This window comes from Columba livia, chromosome 1 (genome assembly GCF_036013475.1).
Source record: "Columba livia isolate bColLiv1 breed racing homer chromosome 1, bColLiv1.pat.W.v2, whole genome shotgun sequence".
NCBI lineage: Eukaryota > Metazoa > Chordata > Aves > Columbiformes > Columbidae > Columba > Columba livia.
Genome location: NC_088602.1, coordinates 89,624,766 through 89,642,812, shown reverse-complemented (window position 1 = coordinate 89,642,812; position 18,047 = coordinate 89,624,766). Strand labels below are relative to the sequence as shown.

Here is an 18,047-nt window from a genome sequence, read left to right as displayed (position 1 = left end):
CTCTTAGGCTCCTCAGCCATTTGACATTAGCTCTATTTCCCCTTTAAAAGGCATTTTTTTAAATTATTTTATGGTGGTTTATCTATATATACCCATTTTTTAAGAAGTTATTACTAAAACTTTATATTAGCCAGGTTTTATTAACATCCTCTGTTAACTTCAGGTTCAAAGTAGTGCAATAGAGAATTATGATTAAAATAACTCTAAACATCTCTTTGGGAAAAATACATTCTTCAGTTTTGTTCCACTGCTAGGATTTATTCTGTGGCTAAAAAAATAATTTCTGAAACTCAAAATGCATTTTGTTTATGAAACTCACAATGTATTTATCATTGCACATAGATGGCTACATTGAAGATATTATCTGCACAATCTAAACTGAAATAAATTCATTAACTTGTTCCTACTTGCACAACTTTGTGTGTGTGTGTGTGTGGAGTTAGGCAAAAGGTGGCACAGAGAGTTAGGCAAGGACAAGTGGTATGAGGGAGGTGGTTGAGTTTTTCTGACACCAGACAGCCACCATGTATTAAGTCTCATTTTCTTGCCTCAGAAAAGACTTTTCTTAAATGTTCTCTCAGGTCATTTCTACTCTTGGAGATACGGTTTCCCTGAATTGTTACCACATTTTAAACATTTTAGGCTCTGATTGATTTAATAATTTTTAAAGTTCACCATGTTGCACTTTGACAATCATGATACGAGTTTGCATGGATATACATCATTCTATATATGGTTACTAATTGACATTTATGTGTTTCACATACCTGTGATTTTGTTTAAATTTTTAATCATTCAATATGTACAGCAGTTGACAAATCAACATGATTGAAATCATCATCTTCCTCACTAGCTGACTGTTTTTTTCAGGGATACATTAAAGATAAATGGATTAAGAAAGCCAAAGGTTTGACAATGTGACAAACAAAACTGGTAAGTGTGACAAGTACATTTTTTTTAAAAAAAAAGCTCGTTATCTGAGGAGACTAAGAAATTACCAGTTCTTTTGGGTTCTAGGGGATTGTTACTAAGCATAGTGGAGTAGTAACTGTTTTTGAGGTAGAAGCTTTATTGCTGTATTCTACACTTGTCAAACACTGTTCATTAATGAGTGATTTTTGCAACTGTTCAGTTAATCATAATTATATCTTTTTTGAAAAATACAGATGAAATTATGGGCCAAAGGACCCAGAAGCAAACAGGAGTAAATACGGTTACAGCATCCAGGAGTCAATATTTGACAGGATTAAGCACAGATTTCACTACCCTCTTATTTTTCCCATGAAACTAAGCTTACAAATACCACTAGTGCTATATCTCCAGAAAATATTTTCTTTTTCCAGTCTCTTTCTAACTCCTGTACTCTCCTTCTAACCAACACGTTTCAAAGAAGGTACCTATAAATGAACAAATGACCTTCAGATGACCTTTGTCATGTGTGCATATATAAAAACCCAGGCCTTATGAAGAAACACGTATAAAAATTTTGGCCTCAGTAAGCCAAATGTAAAGGTTTTCCCACACATTAAGTTATAAAAATGATCCTGAAAAAACAAACCAAGAAGGTCAAGTTCGCCTTGTTAGTTGCATTCAGTAGAGCCATACTTGCGAAAACGAGGTAACCTGAAAGACAGAAGGGTTATTCAGAGCCTCTGAGATGGTACAGAGCTTCAGTGCTGAGAGCAGAGATAACAGAGGAGTTGAGATATGCTGAGGACTGCAGAGCAAAAGGAAAAATTGTCCTGGCAATGAGTGCACTTCACATGATATGAACAGTGTTGAAGAATAGACTATAGTATCACTCCAGGTGATAAGAAGTCTCTGCTACAGAAAAGGTCTTCTTAAACATGTAATCTTGAATTAATGAAACCTGAACACTCACTTGGAAAGTACAGTTTAAGAGTTCAAATGCATGTTTTAAAAGAAATTATTTCTTTGTCACTAAATTAGTCTTGACACAGAGGCTTGTGATATCTACTATATTCAGTGGTGGCTCTTGCCATGAGGTTTGCCCCCACCAGAACTTTATAATTCTCATTGAAATCTTTCTGAGTCTTATTTCCCTCTTTCAAAGAAATGTGACTAGAGCACAAGCTAGTTCCAAGCCTGGTACTGGACTGGTACAGTATTGCCCTGGTCAGACAGCACCCTGCACCTACACAGAAGCAAGCCCTCATTCAGCTATTCTTTGGCAACCCCCAAAGCCATAGAGATGGACACGTACCAAGTCAGGTTTAGCATGAAAGCAGCACACGATGAAAAGATAGAAGCTCCTGATGTTCTGGTTTTCCTGTGATATCATTCACAGGTGAGTAGTGATAATTTATAGTATAATACTGTGTTTGTACCTTCCTTTTCTGAGAAGATTGTTTTGTTAAAAAAAAAAGTCCAACAAATATTTAAAAGTTCCCATGTATTCACATGCCTGCACAGCAACACTTAGTGGGCATTTCACTGGTTGTCCTCAAGGTGAGAGATGGGCATGTGGCAGATCAGACCTAGTGTTTGAAGGACCCATACAAGAATGTAACAAGATCCTTTACAAGGTAATGGGCATTTTCTCTATTTCTAATGCACAACAGTTATTATTTTCTTATCAGTGTTATTGCAATATTGTAGAACATATACTTATCCTGTTTATAATGTTTTCTTAAACTTCTGTTGTAAAAGTGTCATGCATACACACACACAGAGGAACACACATGCTCACACATGCATGTGCATGTGTCCGTATTCATACATGCACATGCCTATGTACATATATACACACGTACACACACACACTGCTGAACTTCCTGCTGAGTTCCTCACCAGTTAAAAAGCATTAGAACCACCATGGATTTTTTTTACTTCACCTCGTCTTTGGGAAAAATTTCACTGTGGATAATGCAATTTTTTTGTTATTTTTAAAAACCTGCCTTTGAAAGTACTTCTGCTAAGTGCTTTGTAATCTACAAACAACAACAACACATTTGTTACTCCTGGTCTGAGATACTCTTCTACTTTGTTTGGAAATATTGGTAACTGTGTAAACCAGGAGCTGTGAATGCCAAAAATTTTACCATCCACCCACACAGGGAGATGATTCTCTGGACTGCAGGGTATTTGAGGGAAAAAATAGACTTCATTGATCAGCAGTCACTAGATCTTTGGTACTTGCCTTGTAAAGGATAACCAAGTCAGCACAGTGGTTAAAGGATGGCTTTGCTTCTTCATTAAAGAATGACATTTTTTAACCTCTATTACTCCAATTGGGAATTTTGATAATAAATTTTTTGAGGGAGGGTAAGAATTTTACCAGTTATGTAGAGAATTCTGTTCCCGTTCAAGTTGGTATTATGGATGCTGAACTTCTTCAATGCCTTTACTGAGAGAAATGTCATCATTATTAGTGCCATTATTATTATTGCAGGAGGAAAAAAAGAGATACGACTTGCTTGGAAGAGAGGGGCTTGAAACGATAGTTGTAAAGTACATTTCTCAGCAAAATCAGACTGAAGCGCTGAACCATTTCTCTGATAACAGTGATATGTCCAGAATCAACATGGAAATGAGTCAGTTTAATGATTTGAGAAACAGTGAGCCTGTTTCTACCCATGAAACGATAGAATAACAAAATTTGATTGAAGACATATGCCAAGGCAGAACAAAACCCATGCATAGTCATATTAAATTGTACTCACATCTATTTTAAAGAATAGAGTGTATTTTGAAGCATTTTTTGCTGAGATGCTGAGGAACAGCAAAAAAGGCAGAACAGATTTGTAGAATTACGTGTGATGTATGCTGTTGCTTTTCCCAGCTTCAAGGGATGGGGGTGAACCAAAATAAACAGATAAACAGAGGACTAAATGATAAGACTTTTTAGCTGAACATTTGGCAGGCAGCTAGAAGTTGTAAAAGGAACTGATGAAAAATGTTACAGAGCATAGTATCAGGCCTTGTGTTTTAGCAGCTTCAAGTAGTGAACTCATGTGTTTGGATGCCAAAAGCATTTCAGAGGTGCCAGAAAAATGAAAAACAGTTTAAAGAAAAACATTTAATGGCTTGTTTTATAAAAGCATATTTATCTCTCTGTATATTTCATCAATGTCAAGGTATGTGCGAAGTTAAGCATGTGCTTTTCTTATGTTATTCATGTAGTTTTTTAATATATTGATAGTTATATAAGCCAATGCTTCCAAGGGCTTAGCAAATTTTTAATTAGTTCATGGACATCTCATCTTTCCACTGGAAGAACTATGATTCAAAGAGTGTTGCAGCATGCCTTCAGGACAAACTCGAAGATGAAATTCTTCCAGGCAACTCTGGCCCCCAAGTCTGGTCCACTTACACCTTCTGGATGATGCTTTAACTCTTTCAAAATTGTTTAAGAGATCCTTCATGTACCTGTGAACAGCAGTCTGGATGATTGCTCTGTGACAACAATTGCAGAGGAGATTAAATAAAGAATCCTGGAAATTTCTGCACTGGTCTCAGGCCTTTCCTTCTCTGCATTATCTGGTGCTTTTGTAACTCTCCCTAGCAGCACCATCTATGGAGTGTGTGTTCTTTGGTGTTTTCACAGTACGAGCTCATTTGCTCCTTCTCGTGGAAGAGAATCTCAAGAAACTGGGACAGTGTTGAACAAGGCAGTCTCTTAAGGCATATTTCTTTTCAGATCTTTGATGGTGAGACAAGAAAACCTTCAGAAGGAGGATCTGTTTCTGGGCTACTCACTCCTCCCAAGTACTACAGAGCAAGAACAGAAATACATTACTAGTCTCTTTCCATATTACAATAGAACCACTGTTCTTCCCTGTTGCAGAAGTCTGAAATTTTTCTTCATGAGGAGAATGATTTGCCCAAGGTCACTTAAGCAAAAAGCAAAGCTGGGAAAACCCTCATTTTAAAGGCAATGCTAACTTCCTTTGCATCTTACTCCTCCTTGCTCACACCTTCCTTAGCATACTTCCTTCTATTTTCAGGAGTCTTTTCCTTTCTTATTTAAGATTTTTTTTTTTAATAAAAAAACTTTGTTGTAATTAAATCTGAGAAGGTATTAAAATATCTCAAAGTATTCAAATAATCAAAAGTAGGGTGAGGTGCAGCAAGGCTGTATGGACTAGGAGGACTTCTTTTCCTAAGAGGGTAGCCCTAGCCTTTTGCCTTTGAAAAGTTATTCTCTTTGTAGCTTGAGTATGGAAGATTATTTTAATAATATTCTTCTCTCTGCATTAAAAGATACACCTCAAAATGAATTGTAACTGTTCCACCTTGACCATGAGATGATCTTTATCTACAACATAATGAAGTCATATAATGTCTGCAGCTGTAGCTGTAGCTATTTGTAATGGCTGCACATTAATTAATGTTGTTGATATAGAAGTAAAACTCTCATTTCATTTAGTCTAGGCCGTCGGTCATAAGTATGTCTTCACGTTTGACGTTGTTTGTCAAAGGCATGTCATGTACTTTGTAACTTCTTTGCTTCCTCAGGAGCTGTTGAAATTCGACATGCAGCTGGATAGATATATCTTCTTCAAGGAAATTGTCTTCTGGAGCATTTGTTTATTTGCTCAACAGTGTGCATGAGCAGAGGGTGAGTTAAAGGCCAATGCTTTTGGAACCATGGAAGAGAGCACAAAGTGCTAAAAAAAGAGTCACCAGTGAAATGAAAGGCCTGCTGAGAACGAGTAAAATGTGTATGCATCAAGTGCTATATTTATGCCTCCAAAGTCACATATCTCTCAAAACAATAACAAAAACTCTTGATGAATGGTTTATTTTACCAGTTATTTTTTCTTATATCAGATGATAATGTCTTTAATGGACTACAGGTACATATATTGAACTATTACCTTTTCAGGCTAACTCAGAAAGTGAGAGGAACCTGAACAGGAAGAACAGGAAATGATATTAGCAACGGTGCGCTTATTCCTCACCTTTGCTCTTCAAGTTAACTGTGTGCAACCCTCCTCAGTCAGATGACACTGAAGTTGTTTGAAAGCTGATAACACCTATGTTCACCTCTAGACTTATGAGGGACAAAGCTTAGTACAAACACTCCTAGCGATATGGGAAAACATATGTTTCGATATATAGTAAAGGCACAAAACACTTGAATCGACACATGATGAGTGGGGCTCAAAGTTAATGATTTACTTAACCAAGTTTTTCAAGGCTAAAACTTCCATACTTTGTTAAACGGATGAACCATTATGTATTGTCAAGGCTATTCTAATTAAAAGTGACACTGGAAACATTTTAGCAGGACACTTTTTTTTTTTTTGTTTTTCACTGAATAGCCGTTCAAATATTTCAGCCACATGGCTTCTAACACGTACACATGCCTAGCAGAAGTTGCCCTTCACCTCATCCTACTTCATTATCCGGTTAGTCAAAGAAACACTATCCCAATAGCTATGAAAAAACCACACACAACATCTACTGTATGTTATTGTTGGCATCCTGAATTGGCATGTCTGCTACAATTAAACAGAAGTTCTAAAAGATTCCCAGTTCAGTGCTCTTTGTAAAGACTTTGACACTGGGAAAGAGCAAAGTGTGTTCAAGAGAAAGAGGGTAATAATGCTCATGTACTATGTGGTGCAGACTAAGTACATTGAGAACATCCCATAGGGAAATACAAAGGAGAAAAAATTTTTATATAGAAAACAATCTAGCAAAATTAGATTTGTTATTAGTGAAGTATAACATAAAACTGGAAGGAAAACTTGCATTTGCATTTAAAATACTTCAAAAAGAAAGGGTAGTTTACTACCTACAGTTTTTTTCACTTCACAAAAAGATAAAATTCACGAACAAATCTGTATATTTTAAGAATATTGTTTGCTAACGGCCTCTGGACTTCTTCCCTTTGCATTGCATTATGCAGATTTTCTTAATCCTTCAGTTATTCTAATACATAATCTAAGTTGTTAAACTATGATATAAGACTACATCAAAATATATTTCTGAATCTGAAAATGTAGAAAAATTTATGTTTTTGAAGCCTAAAAGGTACATTTTGGAACTACAAAAGTGGTAATTCCTTTAAAACTTGATTTTTTGAAGCCAATTAGAAAAAAGGTGCATTGAAAAAGAGAGTGTGGTATTCAAGAACATTTCCGGTACTTCCAGATGTTATTTTAAAAAAGCATTTTTCTTTTAAACTTTTCTTAATGTAAGCATGCCTCAAGGCATGTCAGAAGTACATGACTAAAATCTAAGGATGTTTTTGAAATTTATATACTGAAAGCAAAAGAGAGGAGTAAGGCACTTGTATTACAATGCAAGTAGTTCCAGCTAGACCCTATGTGTCAAGTTGTGTTTTTCTGTACCCAAGTAATTTTAACTTTTATGATTACCACCTTCTTCCTGAGGCCTAGCATCATCCAAATTGTTCCTTTTTGTTCAATAGCATTTGAAAACTACTGCTTCCATCCCCCTAATCCCTGTGCAGGTCACAGATATGTCATCGGGACAAGTCTGATGTGCTATTTTCAGTGGTGTTGTGTAGTTGGCAGTGTGAGCTCCTTTGTGCACAGCTCAGGGTGCCCAGTCACTGAAGTCAGTCACTGGTATCTTGATGTTTCTCACCACTGTTGTCCGGACTGACACATATATTTAGTTGCATTCAGTTTACCAGGCAATGTTGTACCAGTATCAGAGTGTGGTTTGAGGTGCTCAGCCATACACTCAGCAGTTCCGGCCCACTGATCTCCCAGACCCAAGAATCTGTTCCAGTGTGGATTCTGCTTGCTTCTGAATACAATTCTGCTTCTGAATTGAATGGGATAGATAGCAAGATTGGGAAGTCTGATGATGATTGATGTAAAATCAAGATGATGGAATGGATTATTACAAGAACATTGCAGATGTCATAGTGTGAGCCCAATATGTACCTACCAAGTTGTGTCAGCTCTGAAAAATGTCGTGTTCTATTTCTGTTGCTATAATAAATACATGAAACAAGTAAACAACATAACTGAATTTAAAACTGTTCCTCAGCTGGCAGTAGTTAGAAATTGGAGGCTATTAATGGTGAAGAACTGAGAAAGGACTCGATAGGATTGTGGTGCTTATTCTAGAAAGCTGAATGTCCTCTCTGAAAAAAAGCACTCTTATCTACATCAGCTTTACCATCTTGTAAAGTCTTATGAAATGTGTTACAGTTTGCAACAAACAGTTCAAAAAAAATAGTTATTTTCCATACTTCATCCACTCACATCTCTCATCTTATTTCTGGTTTGAGCATTACCCACAGAACCTAGGAAAACTAACAATATCATGCTCTATTATGTAAGGAAAACATTTCCATTTGCTCAAAAGGCAGTATGATCTCATCATCCCATCTCATCTCATCTCATCTCATCTCATCTCATCTCATCTCATCTCATCTCATCTCATCTGCGCAAGTATCACATGATGGGAAATTGATAAAGGAAGTAGAAGAAGAAAGCCAACAAAACTGAAAAAAAATTATTAAAGAGGTAGGCACAGGAATCAAATTTTCGTGAAACAAATAAGTACCTTTTTGTTGTTTCTAGAATAAGTTTCAAATAAAAATCAAATAAAATTTCAAATAAAAGTAACCTTATCTGCCCAGTCTAGGGTCGTTGCCTATGCAGCATGATTCCCACTCATTTAACTGAAAGACTTTGAATACAGTTCCCATGTTCAGAGTGTCAACTCTTTGAATGTGCATGTGTCCTAGCCAAAAAGTTAAGTCAACATTTGCACAAACTGCTCCTGTAGGACTATCCAGATTAAAACTGACTTTTATATTGTCAGTGCCCCTCCACAGATATATGGGACATTTCTGTGCAAGTTGAAGTATCACTGATATCTGTGGAAAAGATCAAACTCCTAAGTATTTTTTTTAGTTTTGTGTTTGAACAGAGCTCCTTGTTTCTGAGAAGATGGTGTATGAGTTTATCCATGTATCGTTTCTTCTCTTCAGTTTGTAGAATGTTGGAAGTCCTTGCCTCACAAATCAGAACAGAATTCCACTGGAAAGTTTTTCTCTTCTGAAATATATACCATTTTGTATGTATCATCAAGTGTACCATATGTCTGTCCTGTGTGAGGCCTAACACAAAACCTTACCTTTGACAAACTAGAACTCATTTTGCTAGAACTCATTTTGACCTTCTTGAACTGTTGCCATCTTTTCAGCGTTCTGTAGGTGGTAAGCTGTTCTATCACTTTAATATGTATTTTTAACTCAATTTTACCACTGTCTCTTCAAAACTAAATATTCTGTAGTATCTATATAACCCTGTTGAATCCTCAATAATTTTTTTTTTTGTTAAAATATCCACATCATCATAAGGTAAAGTGAACTGTGATTCTAAATAAACCATCTTCATCCTCTAATCACAAGACTTTTGAAGCATAAGATGGCTATAGCAGAAAGTGAGTACTTTAGAAGTATTCAATCCTCAGTGAAGTTTGATCTCAACAAGGTAGAGTTTTTTTCTAGACTGTAGTTTAATATTGAAGTGACACTTAAAGAATTTTCATTTCAGTGATCTAAAACTCAGTATTGTAATCAGATTTCTCACATCTGGCTCATAAGCAGCACAAGGCAGTGAACCCTAATTTAAATCAAATCATAGCATGTTTGGTTTTGACATTTTTGACAAGAATGTACCTGAGAATGTGTCAAGACTATATTTCTTGATAGTTGTGTTTGGATGAAGAGTCATTCATTTCAGTCAGCTCTTTACTCTTGGTCTGCTCTCTTACAATTCTGAATGTTTCAGATAAACTTTGGACTAAAAAAAGTACAACAAATTTAATTCTAAAATCCACATACTGTAGTGAAATCGCTGTTGTGGTTAATCAGTGTGTTGGTTTTAGCTGAGACAGAGTTCATTTTCTTTGCAGGAGCTAACATGGGGCTAAACTTTGGATTCATGCTGGAAACAGTGTTGATAACACAGGGATGTTTTAGTTATCACTGAGCAGCGCTCACACAGAGCCAAGGTCTGTTCTGCTTCTCACAGCACCCACCAGTGAGTGGGCTGGGGGTGCACAGGAAGTTGGGAGGTGACACAGCTGGGACAGCTGACCCCACTGACCAAAGGGATATTCCACACCATATGATGTCATGTTTAGCATATAAAGCTGAGGGAAGAAGGAAGGGGGGGACATTTGGAATGATTACATTTGTCTTACCAAGTAACCATAACATGTGATGGAGCCCTGCCGTCATGGAGATGGCAGAACACCTGCCTGCCTGTGGAAAGTGGTGAATGTTTTGCTTTGCTTGTGTGTGCAGCCTTTGCTTTACTTATCAAACTTTTTTTATCTTAACCCACTAGTTGTCTCGCTTTTACTCTTCTGATCCCCTCCTCCATCTTGATGAGGGGGAACGAGCAAGTGGCTATGTGGGGCTTAGTCACCAGCTAGGGTTAAATAATGACAGTGAATTACAATTTAGTCACAATTAAGTCATTTTAATTCCTGTAGTGTAAGAATAGTATAATTAGTACAGAATGACTTTTTTACATTAAAGACACAAGAATTCTAGCTTCATTCTAGACAAAAATTATTTCTATCCTACTGCCTATGACTCCAATACTTACAGAAAATAGAAAGAAAATCATGTTCATATTTTTTACTTAATTCAGATTGCCTATTTCTAATTTATAGTTCAGTAAGACAGAAATGTATTATGAGATCTTTGTCAAAAATAGTATGTATTTTTTCCTCTCTCTTCCAGGAAACAGATGAAACACACTAGTGTCTACAATCTTTTTGGCTCGTGTTTCTTTCTTAGCAGAAAGAAATGAAGTTTTTTTAAGAAATAAACTTTTCTAAGAAAGAAACTAACTCTCACTTGTCCTGCAAATCAGAAAGATAGAAAGTAAAAAGCATTAGAAAACCAAGACACGGATCTTCATAGGGAACTCCAAAGCAGCTACTAAAGAATGAACTGAATCATGGGCAACGGCCACGTAAGTCAACCTTTTCCAACTAAATATGTTGATACAAATATAAAAACATTCATGGCAATGTGTAAGTAGACATGCAAAAAATACACGCTGAGTTTAAAATATTTGCAGGTAAAATAATGTTTTACTGTCAAAATCTTTAAAACTTGAGAGCTGCAAATTTATTTTTCCTGTGGGTTGTGCAACTAAGAAGTCAAACTTTTCATGTCAGGATCCACACTTTTTTTTAATGCTTTTTTGCACAACTAAGCCACATGGGAAAGATTTCTAGAAAGAGATGAAGAATGGGGTTTCTACAAAGAGTTGAAGAATAGGGTTTCTACAAAGTTTGAGGATACTAGATTAAAGGGGCATTTAGGGAGACAGGCATGTCTGCCAGATGTGAGCACTCTCTCTTTCCTCTCTGCTCCTCCAACCTCTGGTAGTTCATGCATGCACCCCACCTCTCTTGTTCACACTCTTTAACTGTTTTCACTCTTTTGCTTCCTCTCTCTTCCCATCTCCCTTTCTCTTACACCATCATGCTCCTCCTAGGATGGAATTGATGTCTGGATGGTTAACCCTCATCTCCATCATCTAGATATAGGTCATTTATAGATGCGTATGCTCTCTGCTGCCATTCATGCAATTTCCACACAGTTTGACATTCAGTCAATCAGACTAGTAGAAACCTTCTCTCTGGGGAAGATTTCTGATCTGCAATCTGTCGTGGAGTGATATTTGTGTAGCAAATTCTTCATACTTTGTCATTTAATACTGTGGGAAATGGTGAAGGCAGATCCATCTTGAAGCCATCGGAATCATAAAGATGACTCTTTACATAAATAAACATTTGTTAAAGTTGAACAATGATGCAGAGATGGAGTTACTGATTACCATCAGTTAATGGGTTAATAAAATGACAAGAAGTGGGAAAAGTTTAAAAGTCCCTAAAGGCCATTTAAAAATACATTTACAATCTTAAACCATATTGTGAATATATACAACTTAAGCGTCTAAGTAGCACAGTCCTTTTAAAAATACGTTCTTCACAGCTTTAGACACTTTGTTTTTACCTAAATATAACCTGAGTAAATCTATTTTTGCTAAGTTGTTGTTTTTTGGGGTTTTTTTTAACTCTGAGGACTCCCTAAGACTTGTGTATCAGTAACTGACAAATTTGAAAGGAAGCATATTTATCAATAAACAAACACCACTCTGCAGGATATCCCAGCTAAGCAGGTTTCTGTGCAAAGGAAAACAGCTAAATCTAGAAAAATGACCTTTGCCACAACAGCAATAAGCAAGTCAGAATTCTTTCACGATAACGAAGAATTAGAACAAGGCCATGGTTGAGGAATTTGCAGATATGAAGAGCTGGTTATCTTCTTCTGTGTCTCTGCTATGTGTAGACCCAAAATACTTGCCATCAGTGGTGTGATGGAATGTATAGATTACACTGAAATTCACAATACGAGAACATTTCTAGGCCAGAAAAACTGCCTGACCTTCTCACGGTCTGAATAAGCTGATGCTTTGTCTCACAAGGAATTTTTCTTTGGCATTAATTGTAGTATATGAAATATTCTATTGCCTAGACACATGACAAAGAGCAGGTTAGTATGCTGTAACTTGTAGGATAATAATTTATTTCAAAATGTTCATTCCGTACTCAGCTTAGTATGGTATGAGGTAATGAGCTGTGTGTCCCTTGAGTATTCATTCTCTGAAAGTGCATCCCAAACAACAGGCACTGTCTTCCAGGAAATTTTTTCACAGTTAACTCCCAGCAGGGTGTAACAACACAAGCTCTGTCTATAAAAATAGTTTATATAACATAGTGTTTACTTTATTTGGGTGAATGCTGTGTAAATAGATTTAACAAACAAGATAATATAAACCACTGTGCTTTGTTAAATACAAGGGCTTTCTGTCAACAGGCAATTTGAGGAGGCATAGTAGAACATTTACATACCAGTGTGTAGACAATCTATAGATATTAAAAGTTTAACGCATGAAATAAGACAATTGCAGAACCTGATATTAGAAAATTAATTGAAGTACAAAGAAGAGACAAGGATAAAGCCATGATGTTGCTTCAGATTTTTGAGAAGATATTAATATATTTCAATAATTTATTGCTAAGTTTTAGTAAGAATTAGTAATTGAGCTACTACAATCTTAATCTAAAAAGCAATTATTTGGCAAAAGTTATTCACTAAAGAAATACTCAAGTCAATGAATACGTTCATTAATAGTTTATTTCATAAATACCTGCCTCCAACATGTTTATGTTGTATGAAGATCTGTGATAGTCTCCAAAATCTAATGTGTCCCTGATGTTGGCTTGCAGGCAGCATTTTCAGAAAAGAGGAAATTGACAAAAATGGCTGTGAAGACTTTATAGTCATGTTAACCAATGTTATCCATAATGTTGTATCACATTGATTTAAACTCAGCCAGGATTAAAACTAGTGGTTTTCATCACTGACATTAAATCTTTGTAATACCTGTAGATCACCACTGATATGAGAGGTCTGTTTAATGTGGAGTTTCTAACTGACACAAAAACATTTCTCCACACTTAAATATGTGGCTAGATGAAGTGAGAGGACTTTTTTTTTTTTTTCATTTTAGAGGAACTGTAACATGTATAAAATGACTTGCCTCAAATATCCAATCAGTATTTGTCGCCCTCAAATTCCACTCTCAGTAGTCCAGGCCTTGTGCAATCCACCTAACTTCTATAGGGGGCTTCACAAGAGTTCTTTTTAAACTTATCTTTTTAATTTAAAAAAATATTTATGAAGAGCAAATTTAGCTTTCTTTTAGCTGATCAGCAGATCTGAGAGAGAATTAAGGTTAAGACTCAGTTGATAAGGGAAAATAGTTGTTTTGTTTGCCTAAAAATGCTATAAAACATCCAGCTCAGGACTCTCCTGTCAATAAGGAGACAGCTGGGAAGAAGTGAGTAGTCTGTTCTGATGCTAAAGTTCCTGTCTGCCACCCATCCATTTGGTACATGAGTTTGAATAACTATGCAAATCTATTTAGCCCCTTTTTTCTTTAAACGTCCTCAGACAATATTATGGCTGTTCCCTCAGTGACCTGAATACACCAGGAGGTGACTTTTTCTTCAGTGGGGTGGGACTAGCCCACACAGGCACAGTCATTATACTCAGCCTTTTACAAATATGGCAGTGCCCAATTTCGAGTTGTGCCCTAAAAATGTTTTTGTTGGTTAAACAGGAGCTGTCCTGGTTGCTTTGTGCCTGAGAAAACACTCCATTTAAGAGTTTGGATATATTTGATTTTCAGCATTACATTTGAAATAGAGAATTCAAAATTACCAGTGTTATTCTGACTTGCTTTTCTACTCGTGGCATTGAGCAGGCCAAACAGACTGCCTATAGAGAGGACTATGTGTATTTTTTAAGATAAGTTGTGCTGGTAGTTTGCAGTTGTCAAACCTGGCAAGAAACAGATACAGGGTAGGGGTACATTTTGAACATCAAAGACCAAAACTGCTGTTTGGCTTCCCCAAGCTTGTGATCAGTCATAGGACAATGATAGTAAAACCAAAATATACCTCAAGTTTTGTCTGTGGATGTATTGGGTCTGCATGGCAAAGCTTTGGTAGAGGGGTAGATATAGGGGTGGCTTTTGTGAGAACCTGCTAGAAGTTTCTCATGCATCCAATAGGCAAGTGCCAGCCAGTTCCAAGAGGAACCCACCACTGGCCAAGGCCAAGACAATCAGCAAAAGTGGTAGTGCCTCTTTGAAAACTTATTTAAGAAGTCAAAAAGTTGTTGTCAACAGCAACTGCAGCCAGAAAGAGGAATGAGATTATGTGAGAGAAACAGCCCTGCAGACACCAAGGTCACTGAAGCAGAAGGGGCAGGAGGTCCTCCAGGTGCTGGAAAAGAGATTCCCCTGCAGCCCGTGGTGAAGACCATGGTGAGGATGGTTGTCCCCCTGCAGCCAATGGAGGACCCCACAGCAGAGCAGGTGGATGAGCCTCGAGGAGTCTGTGATGCCTTGGGAAGCCAGCACTGGAGCAGGCTCCTGGCAGGACCTGTGACCCCGTGGGAGACAAATGCTGGAGCAGTCTGTTCCTGAAGGACTACAACCCATAGAAAGGACCCATGCTGGAGCAGAGGGAGGGTGTGAGGAGTCCTCTCCATGAGGAGGAAAGAGAAGCAGAGACAACATGTGAACTGACCAAAACCCCTATTCCCCGTCCTCCTGAGCTGCTGGTGGGGAGGAGGTGGAGAAAATCTGGAGTGAAGCTGAGTCTGGGAAAAAGGGAGGACTGGGGGAAGATGTTCTAAGATTTAGTTTTTATTTCTCATGACCCTACTCTGATTTTGATTGATAATAAATTAAATAAATTTTCAAATGTGAGTCTGTTTTTGTGATTCTGAGGTGTCATCCACTCCAAATTCCTCTGAAGTACTGGTGAAGAATGTCTCATTTACATCTAATTGCCTATTTATCTGAATTTTTGTGAAAAATGACAAATATGTAGAAAAATACTGGCTAGGATAGTCAAACAGCATGAAATTTATTCTCCTACAAGCTTAGTAGTATAAAAAAAATGAATTAAACAAACACATGTTAACCTCACATTCCCATTGGCCAAAATTACAGTGTTTTTCTGATGTTTTGGGGTTGTCATGTCTTGTCAGAGCTGGATTGATTGTTAGATGTGATATCATGTTCACCGATATGTTGACTTTTTATCTGGACACTTTGCTCTGACGTTGTCAGAAATGTTGTGAGTAATTCGGAAAAAGCATGTTATGCTTTCTTTTATATCCCTGTGAAATATATTGGATTGTTTTCTGACTGTTTAGGGCAATTTTTGGAACAATGAAGAAGATGGACAAGGCCTGAGATATTGGTTCATTAAGTTTACAACAATTTTCCACCTTCCCCTTACCAGATGTGAGGGAATATCACATTATTTTCACACTGTGGCTTTCTTCATTTTCATTAGAAATGTTTTGAGCAATGCAAGATAATTTTTGCGTGAAATATTTGAAGCAGAGGTGTTGTTTCCACACACCTATGTCCTGTACAAAAGGGAAGCCTTATTTTCTAATTTAACTATATAACCATTCAAAGGTTTTTGGTAGTATTCAAACATAGACAACTAATTGTTTTCTGGATGATTAAGAAAGAGGAAAGCAAGCCTCTTGTATGAACTACTTTTCCAGTCAATGTTTTTAATTGGAAAAAATATGACTTTTAATGACTAAGTAGCTGTACAAATAATGCCTTACATGTCTCTTACAAAAAACAATAGTACAGTGTGATAGTCAAGCTCTATTTATAAAACTTAAATATGGCATTATTATTCTAAAGCTAAGAAAAGTGAGACTGCTGGATTTTAAAAAGAATACTTTCGATTATTCCTGAGACATGATATCATCTTGTATGATAATTAAAGATCAGATTTGTTACCTGTGCTTAAGGTAAGAGCAGAATCTTCCTCAATTTTTTGCACTTTGTGTCATCCTGGCAGGGGTCCTGGCTTCTTGTAAGTCAATGGCAGAGCTTCATCAACTTCACTTGAGTAGTGATTTCATTAAATGAATATTTGGGGTAATTAGAGATGAATCATGAGACTCCTGTTTTTCATTTTTAATGATCACAAATAAGATCCATGAAAAGCCTACTGAAGTTAATTGGAAGATTAATGTTGCTTTCAATAGACTTTGGTTCAGGCTTTTTATTTTGCACACAGGCACTTGTGTAATTTTTCTCAGGGTTTTTTTAAAAGGCTTTTGGTTTCACTGTGGCACTTTTCCATCTACAGAGTTCCCACAGTGTCCCATATTCCTGAGTTACATCATAAACTGTATTTGTTGTTTGTATTTCTTAAATTATGTCAGTCCACTATTAACATGTGTGATGGTCTTTGTTGGTCACCATCCGTAATTTAGAAGAACAAGTCAGATGATCATTGTCTGACGCAAATTTCCCTCTTTCAGATCTGCTTCTTAGTACTGGGTTTACCAGTTTCACCCCATATTTTCTTCTCTCCCATTATCCAACAATTAATTTGGTTTTCCAGCATCTTCTGCTTATCCCCCACATTTCTCATCATTTCTTGCTTATGGGGTAACCCCAGTGCATCTCTCTTGCAGTTTTATTGGTAATTTATCCACTTCTCTCATTGTAGGATACCTTAGCATTGTAAAACAGGGAGAGGAAGTAGCTGAGCAAACTGAAGTTCTCTTTTTTTTTTTGATATAGAAGAGAATTGTTGAAGTCAAAGCCTTTTTCAGGACAGGATTTAGGATGGTCTTTGATATATGTATCATTGTTTCATGAATTAAAGTGAGGAAAAGTTGGTAACACTGTATGGATATGGTTTTTCAGTATTGTTGTCATGGAATATACAATTTCAGAACTGATAGGAGCCTGAAGAACTTGGTGTCAGGATAATAATTCAATTCCTTCCAGAATCAGAAAGAAACAAAGCCAAGCAAATATGGAAAGGCAGAGAGGAAGCAGGGAAAAGACAATTTATACTGAACTGTTGAGGAAACCACACAATTTTTTCCCTTTCTTTTGAATTGTTTCCTCAAATTATCCATCCTTGTGTCTATTTACATAACAAAAAATACTTTGACAATCCAGTACAGAATCCCTCAGGTGAGAAGGTCCCTCAGGAGGTCTCCATTCCAGGATCCTGTCCAAAGCAGGGACAACTCTGGGATCAGACAAAAAGCAGATAGCAAGCATGGCTTTCCAGTGAGGTGGAACTTCCTTTATAAAGAGTCTTTTAACAGGCTATTTTCAAACTTAGATATGGCATATGATTTCTCTTTGTTAGATTTCATAAATTCTTTGGACCAAATTATTTTAGGTGTGTACAGTGGATGGTATAATGGTCACTATGTCTGTGAGAAAAGAAACCTTCACTGTAAACTTCCGATCCAAAAGGAGAATGATGACCAAAAGTTACTATTAAAAGATTATGTAGAAAATATTATAAAAATTTGGAATTTCCTATGTTTCAGAGACAGAAAATTTCTATTTCCAATTTGATACTAAGTGTCATCAGATTATTTAGGTTATGAAGAAATTAGATGGATAATCTACAATCCCAGAAAG

The 18,047-nt window shown here is 36.6% G+C and overlaps 1 long non-coding RNA gene across 1 annotated transcript in view; it reads left to right on the top strand.

Moving 5' to 3' along the window:
* LOC110365503 (uncharacterized) overlaps positions 1–18,047 on the top strand; it is a 117,184-nt gene that overhangs the window by 58,153 nt on the left and 40,984 nt on the right. Inside the window, exons 2-3 of the long non-coding RNA XR_010473228.1 lie at positions 871–933; positions 5,479–5,581. This is a non-coding gene — a long non-coding RNA (uncharacterized LOC110365503). The remainder of the gene's footprint in view (positions 1–870; positions 934–5,478; positions 5,582–18,047) is intronic.